This window comes from Dama dama, unplaced genomic scaffold (genome assembly GCF_033118175.1).
Source record: "Dama dama isolate Ldn47 unplaced genomic scaffold, ASM3311817v1 ptg000020l, whole genome shotgun sequence".
Lineage (NCBI taxonomy): Eukaryota > Metazoa > Chordata > Mammalia > Artiodactyla > Cervidae > Dama > Dama dama.
The window spans coordinates 479473-485180 of NW_026870875.1; positions in this window are offsets into that span (position 1 = coordinate 479473).

The window sequence follows — 5708 nt, forward strand, 5'->3', positions numbered from 1 at the left end:
TGGATGCCCAAGACCTCTTTGGCCCAGCAGCCTCAGGGCAGCAGGGAGAGCAAGAGGCCCAACTTGCCCCTAGTTCGGCTCTGCCCCTTCCCACAAAGGCGGCCAGCCCAGCAGCTGCCTGACAGACTCTGGCTCCCCCCAGCTCTCTGCCGGTGGAGGGGGCAGGAACAGACGTGTGCATGTGGTTCTGCCTTGGCCTGGGACTGTGGATCCCCTGCCTGGCCCCCAGGCTCACGGGCAGGGGCCCGGAGAGACCACCACCCCGACGCGCTTTTCTCCTGGGCTTGGGAGCATTGTGCGTGCCTGGCGGGAACAGCGGGCAGGAGTGTTGGCAAACTGGCCTTTGGAGGCAGCCGGGGAGGTCTTCCAGTGGGAGAGGGCCGGTTGTGCTCAGAGGCCCTACAGGCCAGGGACAGGACCCAGCAGGGCCCCTGCCCCTGGCCAGCCTTGCCCAGACCTTCCTGGCCTCCGGGGGTACTGCCCCACCAAGGGGCAGGCTGCGGGCCTGGGTCCAGTCATGCCCGGGCGCCTCCCCAGGCTCATCCCTGCTGGTGCCTTTCCCCTGGGCCTAGGCCTCGGTTGAGGCCTCCTTGGAGAGGTTGCTGGCAGGGGCTGTCTCCACACTGCAAGGTGCTGGAGCTCAGAGGGCCTCATCAGAGGGAAGGGACCAGCAAGGGGCTGGATGCCCAAGACCTCTTTGGCCCAGCAGCCTCAGGGCAGCAGGGAGGGCAAGAGGCCCAACTTGCCCCTAGGTCGGCTCTGCCCCTTCCCACACAGGCGGCCAGCCCAGCAGCTGCCTGACAGACTCTGGCTCCCCCGAGCTCTCTGCCGGTGCAGGGGGCAGATCAGACGTGTGCATGTGGTTCTGCCTTGGCCTGGGAGTGTGGACACCCTGCCTTGCCCCCAGGCTCAGGGGCAAGGGCCCGGAGAGAGCACCACCCCGAAGCGCTTTTCTCCCGGGCTTAGGAGCATTGTGCACGCCTGCTGGGAACAGTGGGCGGGAGCGCTTGCAAACCGGCCTTTGGAGGCAGCCGGGGAGGTCTTCCAGTGGGAGAGGGCCGGTTGTGCTCAGAGGCCCCACAGGCCAGGGGCAGGACCCAGCAGGGCCCCTGCCCCTGGCCAGCCTTGCCCAGACCTTCCTGGCCTCCGGGGGTACTGCCCGACCAAGGGGCAGGCTGCGGGGACTGGGTCCAGACATGCTCGGGCGCCTCCCCTGGCTCATCCCCGCTGGTGCCTTTCCCCTGGGCCTAGGCCTCGGTTGAGGCCTCCTTGGAGAGGAGGTTGCTGGCAGGGGCTGTCTCCACACTGCAAGGTGCTGGAGCTCAGAGGGCCTCGTCAGAGGGAAGGGACCAGCAAGGGGCTGGATGCCCAAGACCTCTTTGGCCCAGCAGCCTCAGGGCAGCAGGGAGAGCAGAGGCCCAACATGCCCCTAGGTCGGCTCTGCCACTTCCCACACAGGCGGCCAGCCCAGCACCTGCCTGACAGACTCTGGCTCCCCCGAGCTCTCTGCCGGTGTAGGGGGCAGGAACAGACGTGTGCATGTCGTTCTCCCTTGGCCTGGGAGTGTGTTCCACCTGCCTGGCCCCCAGGCTCAGGGGCAAGGGCCCGAGGAGAGCACCACCCTGAAGCGCTTTTCTCCCGGGCTTGGGAGCATTGTGCGTGCCTGGCGGGAACAGCGGGTGGGAGTGCTTGCAAACAGGCCTTTGGAGGCAGACGGGGAGGTCTTCCAGCGGGAGGGTGCTGGTTGTGCTCAGACGCCCCACAGGCCAGGGGCAGGACCCAGCAGTGTCCCTGCCCCTGGCAGACTTGCCCAGACCTTCCTGGCCTCCGGGGGTACTGCCCCACCAAGGGGCAGGCTGCGGGGACTGGTTCCAGACATGCCCGGGCGCCTCCCCAGGCTCATCCCCGCTGGTGCCTTTCCCCTGGGCCTAGGCCTCGGTTGAGGCCGCCTTGGAGAGGAGGTTGCTGGCAGGGGCTGTCTCCACACTGCAAGGTGCTGGAGCTCAGAGGGCCTCATCAGAGGGAAGGGACCAGCAAGGGGCTGGATGCCCAAGACCTCTTTGGCCCAGCAGCCTCAGGGCAGCAGGGAGAGCAAGAGGCCCAACTTGCCCCTAGGTCGGCTCTGCCCCTTTCCACACAGGCCGCCAACCCAGCAGCTGCCTGGCATACTCTGGCTCCCCCGAGCTCTCTGCCGGTGCAGGGACCAGGAACAGACGTTTGCATGTGGTTCTGCCTTGGCCTGGGAGTGTGTTCCCCCTGCATTGCCCCCAGGCTCAGGGGCAAGAGACCGGTGAGAGCACCACCCCGAAGCGCTTTTCTCCCGGGCTTGGGAGCATTGTGCGTGCCTGGCGGGAACAGCGGGCATGAGTTCTTGCAAACTGTCCTTTGGAGGCAGCCGGGGAGGTCTTCCAAGGGCCCGGAGTGAGCACCACCCCAAAATGCTTTTCTCCCGGGCTTGGGAGCATTGTGCGTGCCTGGCGGGAACAGCGGGAATGAGTACTTACAAACCGGCCTTTGGGGGCAGCCGGGGAGGTCTTGAAAGTGCCCGGAGAGAGCACCACCCCGAAGCGCTTTTCTCCCGGGCTTGGGAACATTGTGCGCGGCTGGCGGGAACAGCAGGCAGGACTGCTTGCAAACTGGCCTTTGGAGGCAGCCGGGGAGGTCTTCCAAGGGCCCGGAGAGAGCACCACCCCAAAATGCTTTTCTCCCGGGCTTGGGAGCATTGTGCGCGGCTCGTAGGAACAACGGGCATGAGTGCTTGCAAACCGGCCTTTGGAGGCAGCCGGGGACGTCTTCCAAGGGCCCGGAGAGAGCACCACCCCGAAGCGCTTTTCTCCCGGGCTTGGGAGCATTGTGCGCGGCTGGCGGGAACAGCAGGCAGGACTGCTTGCAAACTGGCCTTTGGAGGCAGCCGGGGAGGTCTTCCAAGGGCTCGGAGTGAGCACCACCCCAAAATGCTTTTCTCCCGGGCTTGGGAGCATTGTGCGCGGCTGGTGGGAACAACGGGCATGAGTGCTTGCAAACCGGCCTTTGGAGGCAGCCGGGGACGACTTCCAAGGGCCCGGAGAGATCACCACCCCGAAGCACTTTTCTCCCGGGCTTGGGAGCATTGTGCGTGGCTGGCGGGAACAGCAGGAAGGAGTCCTTGCAAACCGGCCTTTGGAGGCAGCGGGGGAGGTCTTCCAAGGGCCTGTAGAGAGCACCACCCCGAAGCGCTTTTCTCCCGGGCTTGGGAGTATTGTGCGCAGGTGGCGGGAACAGCAGGCAGGAGTGCTTGAAAACCGGCCTTTGCAGGCAGCCGGGGAGGTCTTCCAGGGCCCGGTGTGAGCACCACCCCAAAAAGCTTTTCTCCCGGGCTTGGGAGCATTGTGCGCGGCTGGTGGGAACAGCGGACATGAGTGCTTGCAAACTGGCCACTGGAGGCAGCCGGGGAGGTCTTCCAAGGGCCTGTAGAGAGCACCACCCCAAAATGCTTCTCTCCCGGGCTTGGGAGCATTGTGCGTGGCTGGCGGGAACAGCAGGAAGGAGTCCTTGCAAACCGGCCTTTGGAGGCAGCCGGGGAGGTCTTCCAAGGGCCTGTAGAGAGCACCACCCCGAAGCGCTTTTCTCCCGGGCTTAGGAGCATTGTGCGCAGGTGGCGGGAACAGCAGGCAGGAGTGCTTGAAAACTGGCCTTTGGAGGCAGCCGGGGAGGTCTTCCAGGGCCCGGTGTGAGCACCACCCCAAGAAGCTTTTCTCCCGGGCTTGGGAGCATTGTGCGCGGCTGGTGGGAACAGCGGACATGAGTGCTTGCAAACTGGCCATTGGAGGCAGCCGGGGAGGTCTTCCAAGGGCCCGGAGTGAGCACCACCCCAAAATGCTTTTCTCCCGGGCTTGGGAGCATTGTGCGTGGCTGGCGGGAACAGCAGGAAGGAGTCCTTGCAAACCGGCCTTTGGAGGCAGCCGGGGAGGTCTTCCAAGGGCCTGTAGAGAGCACCACCCCGAAGCGCTTTTCTCCCGCGCTTGGGAGCATTCTGCGCGGGTGGCGGGAACAGCAGGCAGGAGTGCTTGAAAACCGTCCTTTGGAGGCAGCCGGGGAGGTCTTCCAGGGCCCGGTGTGAGCACCACCTCAAAATGCTTCTCTCCCGGGCTTGGGAGCATTGTGCGCGGATGGCGGGAACAGCAGGAAGGAGTCCTTACAAACCGGCCTTTGGAGGCAGCCGGGGAGGTCTTCCAAGGGCCTGTAGAGAGCACCACCCCGAAGCGCTTTTCTCCCGGGCTTGGGAGCATTGTGCGCGGGTGGCGGGAACAGCAGGCAGGAGTGCTTGAAAACCGTCCTTTGGAGGCAGCCGGGGAGGTCTTCCAGGGCCCGGTGTGAGCACCACCCCAAAATGCTTTTCTCCCGGGCTTGGGAGCATTGTGCGCGGATGGCGGGAACAGCGAGTGGGAGTGCTTGCAAACCGGCCTTTGGGGGCACCCCGGGAGGTCTTCCATGGGCACGGAGAGAACACCACCCCGAAGCGCTTTTCTCCGGGGTTTTGGAGGATTGTGCGTGGCTGGCGGGAACAGCGAGTGGGAGTGCTTGCAAACCGGCCTTTGGGGGCAGCCAGGGAGGTCCTCCATTGGCACGGAGAGAACACCACCCCGAAGCGCTTTTCTCCCGGTCTTGGGAGCATTGTGCGAGGCTGGCGGGAACAGCGGGCGGGAGTGCTTGCAAACCGGCCTTTGGAGCCAGCTTGGGAGGTCTTCCAAGGGCCCGGAGAGAGCACCATCCCGAAGCACTTTTCTCACGGAATTGGGAGCATTGTTCGCGGCTGTCGGGAACAGAGGACATGAGTGCTTGCAAACCGGCCTTTAGAGGCAGCCGGGGAGTCTTCCAAGGGCCCGGAGAGAGACCACCCCAAAATGCTTTTCTCCCGGGCTTGGGAGCATTGTGTGCGGCTGGCGGGTCAGCGGGAGGGAGTTCTCGAAAACCAGCCTTTGGAGGCAGCCGGGGAGGTCTTCCAAGGGCCGGGAGAGAGCACCACCCTGAAGGGCTTTTCTCCTGGGCTTGGAGCATTTGCACGGATGGCGGGAACAGTGAGTGGGAGTGCTTGCAAACCGGCATTTGGGGGCAGCCCGGGAGGTCTTTCTTGGGTCCAGAGAGAACACCACCCCGAAACGCTTTTCTCCCGGGCTTGGGAGCATTGTGCGCGGGTGGCGGGAACAGCAGGCAGAAGTGCTTGCAAACCGGCCTTGGAGGCAGCCGGGGAGGTCTTCCAAAGCCCGGAGTGAGCACCACCCCAAAATGCTTTTCTCCCGGGCTTGGGAGCATTGTGCGCAGCTGGCGTGAACAGCGGGATTGAGTGCTTGCAAACCAGCCTTTGGAGGCAGCCGGGGAGGTCTTCCAGCGGGAGAGTGCCAGTTGTTCTCAGAGGCCCCACAGGCCAGGGGCAGGACCCAGCAGTGTCCCTGCCTCTGGCAGCCTTGCCCAGACCTTCCTGGCCTCCGGGGGTACTACCCCACCAAGGGGCAGGCTGCGGGGCCTGGGTCCAGACATGCCCGGGCGCCTCCCCAGGCTCATCCCCGCTGGTGCCTTTCCCCTGGGCCTAGGCCTCGGTTGAGGCCTCCTTGGAGAGGAGGTTGCCGGCAGGGGCTGTCTGCACACTGCAAGGTGCTGGAGCTCAGAGGGCCTCGTCAGAGGGAAAGGACCAGCAAAGGGCTGGATGCCCAAGACCTCTTTGACCCAGC